The sequence below is a fragment of the Thalassophryne amazonica genome, chromosome 8 (assembly GCF_902500255.1).
Source record: "Thalassophryne amazonica chromosome 8, fThaAma1.1, whole genome shotgun sequence".
Taxonomy (NCBI): Eukaryota; Metazoa; Chordata; class Actinopteri; order Batrachoidiformes; family Batrachoididae; genus Thalassophryne; species Thalassophryne amazonica.
The window spans coordinates 74363991-74377470 of record NC_047110.1 but is presented as its reverse complement, the minus strand read 5'-3'; the positions used below and the strand labels follow the sequence as shown (position 1 = coordinate 74377470).

The window sequence follows — 13480 nt, the reverse complement described above, 5'->3', positions numbered from 1 at the left end:
AAGGTTCTTAATTTAAGTATTTAATCACAAACGTTGTTCTGCCACTGATATATAATAAATGCAAGCAACTATTCTGGCAAAGTGGGAGGTATCATATTCTGGGCTTGATCACAGATCTGTAATTTGACAGTTCTGCATTGTTTTAATGATGCATGCGCATCTTGATTGTTGAGTGTATTGTTGCTTCAAGTGCAGGTCTTTAAAAACATGAGCCTTCATTCTCTGCAAAGGTATAGCATCGCCAACAACTTCTGTCCAGCTACATACCTCATGACTCCATAAACTCTTTGTATGTGTTTGTCTATCTCGATGGCTGAGAAACCAGACATGAATGTCTTTGCTGTTAGGTGACACTGAAGGGTTATGTATCAAAATGACTGGAAATCCTACAGGATGAATGCAGTATTTTTGCTAAATCAACTGATTTATCACTGAAAGTCTACACTATAAGCACATGGTGATTCTTGCTTTTTCGATGATTGTGGTGGTGCACTGAAGCAACATTACAAAAAAAACAAACAGTCGCTGTCTACTTATTTATGGACACAACTGTAGATTGAATGTATCAAAAGAAATCAAAGGCAGAATTAATTTAATTAATTCAGTTCCCTGACCAACCATATCACTTCATATTTTGAGTTTGGAAAATTTGCTGTAATTTGACTTATATTTCAGTTTTCTCTTGGAGCTCTTCACTGACTTTTAAGATTCAGAAGTTTATGCAGGGGAAGGTACAAAAAGTAATACGCCAGAGGGGAGGTTTTCAACATTTTGTTTTGAAAATTTAAGTTATAATCGACAGTCATTAGTACAGTGTACAGGAAACACCTTTTGGTTCCAGTTTGCAAAATAATAAATGCCTTAAACGTTTCGTTTTACAGTTGTGTTGCACCCTCCCCTTTCTCTGTATTTGTGTGTGCGCATGTGTGCCTGCTTGTCACATATTTCCCAACAGATTGACTGACATTAACTGCAGGTCGTCTTGGCATATTCAGTCACACCTGCCAGCTGGAATGAACAAGTGGTGTTTAATTATTTGTCGTGTGTCTGTGTGTGTTTGCACATATGTCTGTTGTTGTCTGAGCTCAGAAATGAGGAGGTGGCATGCTGAAAAAAGAAAGATTACTCTTCTGACCCTTCAAAATGTGAAAGATAAAAGCCAAAGTTCAGTCTTTTAGCATTCATTTCATTTTGAAAACTTTCCTCATGTTAGTTCTAAACTTTTTGAACCATCCCACAAGAAATAAGTAGAAACAACTCTTCTTCATATTCCCCACTGGCTACCCTAAACAACTGACGGCTGCAAAATTCATGCATCGACATTTATGGTTTTTATGGCCTTAATACTGCAACGTGTCCACTTGCACAAGGTTGGGTTGAGGTGCACATTGCAGCAGGGATACGTATTAATATCATATCAAATAAGAAAATCCACACATACCAGCAAACAACTGTTAATTATTTTAAAATAAATCAGTAAAAATGGAGACACTTGTGGGTCATGTCAATATAATATGAAATGTAAAACACACACACACACACACACACACACACACACACACGCGCGAAAATAATAATTTTGTAAAATTGCATCTGAAAAATTACTCTCTCAGAATTGGATCTGTCTCAGTCAATACTGGTGTTAATCAAATTTTAATAATTTAATTAACATTGATTAATTCTAAGATTAAATTTTAATAATATAATTATGCTGTTCATTTATACATTTATATTTATTTTGCTGTGAATTTTTAAGGTAATAATCTGTCCTTTGGTGTAGCATCATTCTAATTTAAATACATAGATGCATCAGTGTTGAGAACCTGAACATCTGGAAATGTCCAAGGAGACGCCCACCTTACATCTGGTTATTACAGATGGATTGTTACTTTGAGAGGTGGGGATGGACTAGTTGTCTCTAATGATTTTCATCCGGGACTTAAGGTGGTCCCAAAGGGTGTTGGATGCAGTAATGCACTTCACCGGTGCATGCTCCCAATATTGATCTGATCTAATCTGACTGGAATAGATGAAGAGTACAGCAGTAGATAAAGCTTTTCAAGACTACTGCATGCAAATTACTCATGGCAAATGCAAAATGCTGTTTCAAAACCTTTTATACACCTGTATTGTGGACATTGTCCTGGAGTCTATAAAATAGGACATCACATGCTGTGCTGGCATCCAACCATCTGATGGATGGTTAAGGAATGTGTATCCCTATCATATTATGAATAGGGATGGGGATCGAAAACCACTTCCTGTTAAGAATCGATAAGAGATGATTCAACAGATATCAGTAGCGTTTTTGCTTAACGATTCCCTTATCGGTTATTCTTTAATTCACATTACACATTTGTCTCACGCACACTCCGCTGAGGGAATGCAATTAGCTGCACAATCAATGGGAACGAGTCCAAAGATTTACCCAGACTGACAACAAATGTGAGTAAATTAAGTACTTTTTTGCATTTTTTGTGGTTTCTTGAGGCATTTTACAACCCCAATTCCAATGAAGTTGGGACGTTGTGTAAATGTAAATACAAACAGAATACAATGATTCAATTTTGTAAAAACATTTTTGTGTTACGTCCAAACCTCTGGTCAAATGGTATTAAAAGCACTCATTATTTTTTCCCCTTTACTGACTTTAAAGGGTCTCTTAATTCCAGTTTTTAAGCTGTCAACAGTTACCAACTTTGTTTTGTGTTTCTCTGATAACAGGACATCAATCTCTGGTTACTAAAATTCCTCTTTGGAAAAAAATAGCTCATCTTCAGTGTCACTTGTTCCGGTGTTGAACATAGCCCAGATGAGGCTACCTGCACTACACAGCCTTATTTGGTATTTTGTGGGTGGCATTTTTGTAATTCATTATTCTCATGAACATTTGCTTATTTACACACCCCAATTCCAATGAAGTTGGGACATTGTGTGAAATGTAAATAAAAACAGATTACAATGATTTACAAATCCTCTTCAACCTATATTCAATTGAATACACCACAAAGACAACATATTTAATGTTCAAACTGATAAACTTTGTTTTTCTGCAAATATTTGCTCATTTTGAAATGGATGCCTGCAACATGTTTCAAAAAAGCTGGGACAGTGGTATGTTTACCACTGTGTTACATCAACCTTCCTTCTAACAACACTCAATAAGTGTTTGGGAACTGAGGACACTAATTGTGAGTGTCACAAGCAAAGATGGGGCAAGGATCACCACTTTGTGAACAACTGCATGAAAAAAATAGTCCAACAGTTTAAGATCAATGTTTTTCAACGTTCATTTGCAAGGAATTTAAGGATTCCATCATCTACAGTCCATAATATAATCAGAAGATTCAGAGAATCTGGAGAACTTTCTACACATAAGTGGCAAGTGTATTCAATTGAATATAGGTTGAAGAGGATTTGCTAATCATTGTATTCTGTTTTATTTACATTTTACACAGTGTCCCAACTTTATTGGAACTGGGGTTGTCTGAATGTAGAAACGCACTCATGTGATATAAAACAAACGAACCCTCGCACACACTCCGGTGAGGAAATGAGTTTAGCTTCACAATCAATGGCTCCGAGTCTGACAATTTACCCAGACTGACAACAAATATGAGTAAATGAAGTACTTTTATGCATTTTTTAGGTTTCTTGAGGCATTTTATGAATGCAGGTATGCAGTCCATGCTCAAAACGTGCTCATGTGATATAAAACAAATGTACCCTGTCTTCTTCTGTGGCTTTAATGACAGCCGAAATCCTTATTGTTGCATTGCTGCCGCCTTCTGCATCAGTCCGTTATAGCAGTACTAAATTCTCCCAAGTCCAGTGTCTTTCAAGTATTTAAAAACACTTCCCCCTCCCACTTTAATTTTAATCTTTATTTAACCAGATTTGTGCCATTGAGATCAAGATCTCTTTTACACGAGATACCTGGACAATTATAAAGATTCTAAATCACCAAACCTGCTGATCCTATGTCTAAAATACATCCAACAGGAACTTCTTTCAGGCCTGTAATTCTAAATTCTGAGAGAAGCTCTTGCCTTTCTCTGGCATATTTATTACAATACATGACGGCATCCTAACAACCTAAACAATGTTCTAAATAAGGTTTTGTCAACTCTTGGATGAACCTGTCCCAGAGATCTAGTATTCAGTGACCATGTACAGATTTTATTTATTTTTTTATTTATGTTCAGAGATCAAGGAGCCAGTGATCAATTTTGTTTTTATTTACTTTAACACTCAATAGAATGGTGTTGACATAAAAAAAGCAAAAAAAACAAAAACGTGTAAAGCCAACTCTTTGAAAAAAGAATCGGGTCGATAAGTGGAATCGATAATGGCATTATCGATAAAATCTTATCAATACCCATCCCTAATTATGATAATTAATTACATATTTAAAAGCTTCAGTCAACAATGTTTGTATGTGGACTCCCATGTGTGATGCTTATAAAGAATTCACCTGTGAAATATGAATGAAGTAAAATCAGTGAGAACTATAGTTTCCAATTCACCTAACCAGCATGTCTTTGGATGTGGGAAGAAACCGGAGCACCTGGAGGAAATCCATGCAAACACAGGGAGCATGCAAACTCCACACAGAAAAGCCACGGATGGGAATCGATCCCATGACCTTCTTGCTGTGAGGCAGCAGTGCTGCCCACTAATCCACTGTGCTGCCCACAAATCCACTGTGCTGTTTTTGAAACATCTTGCAAAACTACAGTTCATTTTAATGAAGAGAACATATTTACAAATATTTTATTTTCCTTTTAACACCGTCTGCAGGAGGATGTGCATGTGCACATGCATGAACTTTTCAAAAGACCAGAAGTTACGTTTCTCCACGGGTGATGCGTGCACACATAGCTTGCAGAGGTGTTATCTGGTTACAAAAACAGTGTTTTGGGATTTTGAAGTGTTTATATCTTGCTAACATTTTCATAATATATATGAAACATATTCGTTTTACACAGAAATTCAGCGGTTTTAGAGCGTTTTCCACCATGTGGGATTAGCAGCCAGAGAGAGACCAGTCTGCAGACGTCACTGTGCCTCTCTTCTGTGATTGGATGTCATTGTGTGCTTCCCAGCATTCCTCGTGCAAATCTGTGGAAGCCCCCATGTGATCTATGACGTTACTCTCAGAGGGTATAGGTCTCTACCGTCGCTGTCGTAAGTAATTCAAGGCCTTTTTATCTTTTGACATTATCTCCTACAGAAGAACTTGTTAGTAATTTTTTCTCGATGTGAATTTTGATCATGTTAGCAATGTCACATTATGAATCCCCTATTTATAGGCTAAAAATTACAATTATAATTGTGCCAAAGAAAATTCTTTTTATGCCTTAAATCTTAAAAAGCTTAGTGGCCCTATATCTTCAATTACTGTGGATAGAATAGTAGAGAAGCTTGAATTTTAGCTGAGGAAGCTTCTGTGATTAGAAGCAAAATGTCCTTGTGTCAAGCAACCCAGTCCAGTCGAAGATTCAAGCTTCTCTACTATGGAAACCATCTGGACAACTGAGAGCCTTCACAGAAACTGTGGATAGAATAATTAAATTTCTGAAATAGGACATTGAGTTTATTTTATTTAATTTTTTTTAATTGCTAACACCTGAACATGCTCAGCTTTGTAGCAAAAATTTGTGTGTAAAGGCTGACTGAATATCATTTTGTACTTATGGCCATTAAAAACCTCATTTAGGGCCCCTTCACACATAGTACGAAAAAGTACAAATTAGGGTGAATCACAGAGGAACAGCTCATATGAGCGAACCACGAAAACTTCGAGCCGACGGGCAAGCAAGAACAATGCTGTTGCGACGGTTTTGTGCACGTGGGAATATAGTGCGAGCAGATGCAGCATGTGTAACTACATTGCACAGCTGCTGTGAAAATAAAAAATAAAACATTTTAAAAATACATGCCACCCGTGGGATTCGAACCTGCAATTTCCAAAAGCTCTGATTGCCAGCCAGAAACATTACCACTGAGTTACCTTCACTGTCCTGTAAAAGGTGCGGGAAGATACCTGATACCAAGAAGGACATGGACGTATTAATAAAAACACTGCATTTTATTGAATTCCTCTTATCAAGCGGACAATACAAATATGATCCTTCTGTTCCTCGGTAGATGACCCATGGTCTCAGACTTACAGTCATGAAATGACATGAATGAGAAGCAGGGCACTCTTATCATGTCCACATCTGCTGGTGGTGTGTCCAGTTGGTCCTGTGTGTCTTGTGGATGGCGTGCCGCAGGACAGACACCTCATCATGTGGAACAGAGCTCACATGGGTGATGTGACATTCAGATTGCCCGCTGTGTGTTATGATCTGACGGTCTGTTTCACCTGGAGTAGCCTGTCGATGTGTGTGGCATGCGCTCCCTAGTCAGTGAAAGATAAAAGCCAAAGTTCAGTCTTTTAGCATTCATTTCATTTTGAAAACTTTCCTCATGTTAGTTCTAAACTTTTTGAACCATCCCACAAGAAATAAGTAGAAACAACTCTTCTTCATATTCCCCACTGGCTACCCTAAACAACTGACGGCTGCAAAATTCATGCATCGACATTTATGGTTTTTATGGCCTTAATACTGCAACGTGTCCACTTGCACAAGGTTGGGTTGAGGTGCACATTGCAGCAGGGATACGTATTAATATCATATCAAATAAGAAAATCCACACATACCAGCAAACAACTGTTAATTATTTTAAAATAAATCAGTAAAAATGGAGACACTTGTGGGTCATGTCAATATAATATGAAATGTAAAACACACACACACACACACACACACACACACACACACACGCGCGAAAATAATAATTTTGTAAAATTGCATCTGAAAAATTACTCTCTCAGAATTGGATCTGTCTCAGTCAATACTGGTGTTAATCAAATTTTAATAATTTAATTAACATTGATTAATTCTAAGATTAAATTTTAATAATATAATTATGCTGTTCATTTATACATTTATATTTATTTTGCTGTGAATTTTTAAGGTAATAATCTGTCCTTTGGTGTAGCATCATTCTAATTTAAATACATAGATGCATCAGTGTTGAGAACCTGAACATCTGGAAATGTCCAAGGAGACGCCCACCTTACATCTGGTTATTACAGATGGATTGTTACTTTGAGAGGTGGGGATGGACTAGTTGTCTCTAATGATTTTCATCCGGGACTTAAGGTGGTCCCAAAGGGTGTTGGATGCAGTAATGCACTTCACCGGTGCATGCTCCCAATATTGATCTGATCTAATCTGACTGGAATAGATGAAGAGTACAGCAGTAGATAAAGCTTTTCAAGACTACTGCATGCAAATTACTCATGGCAAATGCAAAATGCTGTTTCAAAACCTTTTATACACCTGTATTGTGGACATTGTCCTGGAGTCTATAAAATAGGACATCACATGCTGTGCTGGCATCCAACCATCTGATGGATGGTTAAGGAATGTGTATCCCTATCATATTATGAATAGGGATGGGGATCGAAAACCACTTCCTGTTAAGAATCGATAAGAGATGATTCAACAGATATCAGTAGCGTTTTTGCTTAACGATTCCCTTATCGGTTATTCTTTAATTCACATTACACATTTGTCTCACGCACACTCCGCTGAGGGAATGCAATTAGCTGCACAATCAATGGGAACGAGTCCAAAGATTTACCCAGACTGACAACAAATGTGAGTAAATTAAGTACTTTTTTGCATTTTTTGTGGTTTCTTGAGGCATTTTACAACCCCAATTCCAATGAAGTTGGGACGTTGTGTAAATGTAAATACAAACAGAATACAATGATTCAATTTTGTAAAAACATTTTTGTGTTACGTCCAAACCTCTGGTCAAATGGTATTAAAAGCACTCATTATTTTTTCCCCTTTACTGACTTTAAAGGGTCTCTTAATTCCAGTTTTTAAGCTGTCAACAGTTACCAACTTTGTTTTGTGTTTCTCTGATAACAGGACATCAATCTCTGGTTACTAAAATTCCTCTTTGGAAAAAAATAGCTCATCTTCAGTGTCACTTGTTCCGGTGTTGAACATAGCCCAGATGAGGCTACCTGCACTACACAGCCTTATTTGGTATTTTGTGGGTGGCATTTTTGTAATTCATTATTCTCATGAACATTTGCTTATTTACACACCCCAATTCCAATGAAGTTGGGACATTGTGTGAAATGTAAATAAAAACAGATTACAATGATTTACAAATCCTCTTCAACCTATATTCAGTAGCCTGTCGATGTGTGTGGCATGCGCTCCCTCGCTGCAGCCCATTGCAACAGCGATATATCTTTTAATGTATGTCCATGTGAGGATAGCAGCAGACACACTCGTGTCACAGTGGGCGGTTGTTAGTTCATGTCTGTCCAAACGCAGTACGTGTTCCCCAGCTGGGACGTCCAGAACCACAGGTCTCCACAACTGCTCCCGTGGGTGGACACAGCCCCTGTCAGTTCAGCGCACACACCAACGTGTCACTGTGTCTGTTTGCAAAGCTGTCTGTTTGGGGCACTTAAGCAAATTTCACATCCAGCTCGAAAGTGATCGTCTGCTGACTGTTTTCATGCTAATGCGAAGTGCGAATGTTAGTGTTAGATGTTTGTGTGTGTTTGATGGGCTCTCACAGCCGCTGGTGTGCACAAATAGTTGTAGCAACAGGTGAACAAGGCGTTGGCGGCAGCTACGATTTTACACGTATTGCATATGATTCCTGCTTCATGCACACTTCATGCACAATTCGACTACATTTGTACTATGTGTGAAGGTGTGAATATACATATGTCTACTTCATGCTACTGCCTGCTATCAATCGCACAATTACTCTTAGTAAATCACTGTAAGTAAGCAAGTCCCTTCGGCTGCTCCCTTGTTTGCACTCGGGGTCGCCACAGCAAATCCAAGGTGGATCTGCAGGTTTTACGCCGGATGACCTTCCTGACGCAACTCCACATTACATGGAGAAATGTGGCAGGGGTGGGATTTGAACCCGGAACCTTCTGCACTGAAACCAAGCGCATTAACCACTTGCCCACAATCACTGTCTCCATCAAAAAGTTTGGATTGCACATGCACTTTAGCAGTCCTTATCTGGGATCTTGTTAAATCAGGCCCTTCATCTAATTGGTTAGTTAGAAAATTTCATAATTTCAAAAGTTTCATTTGCAGCCAACTTGGATGCCTTACTTCTTAGCACACTCTGATAGTGAAGAGCTGATATGCAAATACAAGGAAACTGATGTGAATGTGTGTGTGTGGGGGGGGTGGTAGAAGCAAGATAATTATGTCCTGTGATGCCAATTACTTTCCTGTAAAATTTGAATGGTTTAGGTTTATGGTGTATTTACAGACTTGAGACTGTTGTGCTGCACTTGTCTGGGGATTTTAAGATACAGAATAGTCCTCTGAGTCGTGCTGGTTTGGTCTTTCACAAGAGAGGGAAGAGAAATACAGTGTGCATTTAAATTGCAGCAGCAGAGACAGACAGACAGAGAGAGAGAGAGAGAGAGAGAGAGAGAGAGAGAGAGAGAGAGAGAGAAACTGAACCAGGAATAAAGTCTGGCACAGGGAACATATACCAGAGGAAACTACAGAAGAACATCTGTGGAGTGTATCCTGTTTGCGTGCACTTGTGTACCCACTGACAAACATCCCTCCTTCTCTGCCTCTGCAAATGCTGCCTTTTCTAAACTGAAGCATTAACTTGCCAGACGTCTTGCTACATTTTTTTTTTTGTTCTATCTGCATCGTGCATTACATCAGCTACTGTGAATGTAGCAGTTTGAATCACCTTTTATTTTCAGGAGTTCAGTGTTGAAACATTTTTGGTCACCTGGTTGTGATGAGAGCAGAGTGTGTAGTGCATGTCAGAAGGATAAGTGGGAACAAATCCTGAACGTGCACTGGCTGCAAGTGGCCACTGACTGGTGATTACTGCTAGCTGCAGCACCTCTTCACACATTCAGTGCTCAAGTTCAGCATTTAAAGCTGCTGGTTTGATGCAGTGGAAACATTTCTCCCATATTTATTGTGTTGTGCTCAGCACTTTTTCACAAAATAATTAAAAGTTGACAGCTATATATATATATATATATATATATATATATATATAATGTGGATCCTTAATTTTCACATTTAAAACTACATAATTTGTTTAGCTGATAAAATGCACGGTTTAGATGATTTCTTTTCTTTTTTTTTTACTAACTTTACCGGATGTACAACTACAAATACATGATATTTTTTGTTTTTTGTTTTTTTTTTATTAAATTGAGGTCTTTAAATTGTTAATGGATTTACTTGGAACAATGGATTGATGTGTTGTCATGAATTTAGAAAGAGCCCTTCATATCTACATGTGGAGGCCATCATGTTGAAGCATCATGTAGATGCAGTTGCCCAAGAGGGACATACTTTGTCTTTCACATTTTGCAGTGTAGCCTTAAGACTGAAGGGAAAAAAGTAGAAGAATTGATGGTTGCTCCAATATACACTGTCTACTGGTTGCTAATGCAGGCTAACAAGTCTGAGAGCCCTCACCTATCACAACCGAGGGTAAAGTAGCATGAACCCTCCTCACCAAAGAAGTAAAAACATGAAAGAAGCAAAATATCAACCAGTGATGGCTTAACACAAGGTGCAAACTCAGCATTTGATGACTCTGCATCCTATGGCAACACATCAATTGGATGGTGCAGGATGAATATATGGTTGTCAAAGTGATCTTCAGTTTTTGTTAATAAACACAGCTAAATCTAAAGCCCCGGTCACACGTCACTACCGAAGGACAATGAAGCCCAAATGAAACAAGAAATGTGAACATCCATTGACTTTCAGAGGCGTTCAACCGTCATCCTGCAGCTGGCGCTTCGTCAGAATTTTCAAACTGTTGAGAAATGTGAATGAATCTTGATGACAACCTCAATACGTCTTGGCGGTTCCTCATCGTTTGCGTAGTTTCTGCAATATCAGCGTTCCATTTGACTGTCGTCCAACTTTGTCCAACCTCCCATGTCTGACATATTGCACGAACGTTGACTATATCTGAACGGATCAATAGCTAAAGCTCAGTCGAGCTGAACGCAACATTCTTGTATTGCTGATGACTTGTCCATGTGTGGGACAAAAACAATGTTGCCTACAGAAACAATAGCAGTAACAACGTTTTTTCCATAGACATACATAGACGCCTCAAGACTTGCTGCAACATAATCCAATGTCGTCACCATATTGGGTGGGTCTCTTCACAACAGGCTCGCACCAGAGTCAACTGGAGTCAATGGAGAGTGAGCAAATATGCTGATATTTTGTGGTGCTTACGGTTGCAATAACCGGTGCAGTATAGAAACCAGATCACGTGGGATTACCTTTCACAAGTAATATTGAACAATAATTTCGGTTATTTAACCATTTGTAATATTGTGTCATCATAACAAACGGTACTTAGGTGTAACGTTATTACAGCAGAAACTAGTACTCTCTCTCATTAGTTGTGTTTCTATCCAACTAGGATTGCAACTCTTAAGCAAATTTTCATTAATGCAGCAAAAGGAAGAGTGCATTTTCACGTTTCCATCCACTTGTTTTGCACTTTTGTTTCATGGCAAAATCAACATGCACTAAAATAGGTGGATGGTAACACAGATACTACTCTTGCTGTTTTTTGTTTTGTTTGTTTTTGTTTCTTTTTAAAGATTTCCCATTGATACAGGCCTGAGGAGGCAATGGCAAGTTGCTATAAGACGGCAGGGTTTTGTTGCGACTGAGCTGTCAAAGCTCTGCAGCGAGCACTTCAAGACTGATAGTTTTGACAGGATGGGTCAGTTTGTCAGGCCTTAAAAAAGGCTCATCTTTGTAACAAAACCTGGTGAGTGAAGCAGAGTAAATTAAAGTGATGCCCTCTGTGTGTGTGTGTGTGCGTGTGTGTATGTGTGTGTGTGTGTGTGTGTGTGTGTGTGTGTGTGTGTGTGTGTGTGTGTGTGTGTGTGAGAGAGAGAGAGAAAGATGAATTCAAATGAACAATCCAAACTTGCTTCTTTAGTAAATTATAAAATTAATTCATTTATACATTTATCTATATGCCATACCATATGTCTTTGTTAAAGCGCGTAAGACAAGGTCTTTCAGCATGAAAGTACGTATTTTTAATATGTGACAGAATCCTGTATTGTAGCTGAATCTCTGCTGTTTCTAACAAACCAAACTGTGGGAAAATCGGGAGGTATAATATATATATATATATATATATATATATATATATATATATATATATATATATATATATATATATATATATTGTAAGTGGGGATTCACTTTCCACAGTACAAATAAATGCACTGGAGGCAAAATAGGGACCAATCCAAGATGGTGGCCACGCTGATACGTCAGCTCCTATAGGCAGCGACAGTCCATGAGGCATCTGCGTACAGTAGTGTTCAGAATAATAGTAGAGCTATGTGACTAAAAAGATTAATCCAGGTTTTGAGTATATTTCTTATTGTTACATGGGAAACAAGGTACCATAGATTCAGTAGATTCTCACAAATCCAACAAGACCAAGCATTCATGATATGCACACTCTTAAGGCTATGAAACTGGGCTATTAGTAAAAAAAAGTAGAAAAGGGGGTGTTCACAATAATAGTAGTGTGGCATTCAGTCAGTGAGTTCGTCAATTTTGTGGAACAAACAGGTTTGAATCAGGTGTCCCCTATTTAAGGATGAAGCCAGCACCTGTTGAACATGCTTTTCTCTTTGAAAGCCTGAGGAAAATGGGACGTTCAAGACATTGTTCAGAAGAACAGCGTAGTCTGATTAAAAAGTTGATTGGAGAGGGGAAAACTTATACACAGGTGCAAAAAATTATAGGCTGTTCATCTACAATGATCTCCAACGCTTTAAAATGGACACAAAAACCAGAGACGTGTGGAAGAAAACAGAAAACAACCATCAAAATGGATAGAAGAATAACCAGAATGGCAAAGTCTCACCTACTGATCAGCTCCAGGATGATCAAAGACAGTCTGGAGTTACCTGTAAGTGCTGTGGCAGTTAGAAGACACCTGTGTGAAGCTAATTTATTTGCAAGAATCCCCCGCAAAGACCCTCTGTTAAATAAAAGACATGTGCAGAAGAGGTTACAATTTGCCAAAGAACACATCAACTGGCCTAAAGAGAAATAGAGAAATATTTTGTGGACTGCTGAGAGTAAAATTGTTCTTTTTGGGTCCAAGGGCCGCAGACAGTTTGTGAGATGACCCCCAAACTCTGAATTCAAGCCACAGTTCACAGTGAAGACAGTGAAGCATGGTGGTGCAAGCATCATGACATGGGCATGTTTCTCCTACTATGGTGTTGGGCCTATATATCGCATACCAGGTATCATGGATCAGTTTGGATATGTCAAAATACTTGAAGAGGTCATGTTGCCTTATGCTGAAGAGGACATGC

The 13480-nt window shown here is 38.5% G+C and overlaps 1 protein-coding gene across 5 annotated transcripts in view; it reads left to right on the top strand.

The window, feature by feature from the left end:
• Window positions 1–13480, top strand: part of shank3a (SH3 and multiple ankyrin repeat domains 3a) — a 624660-nt gene that overhangs the window by 53884 nt on the left and 557296 nt on the right. The gene's annotated exons all lie outside the window — the stretch shown is intronic.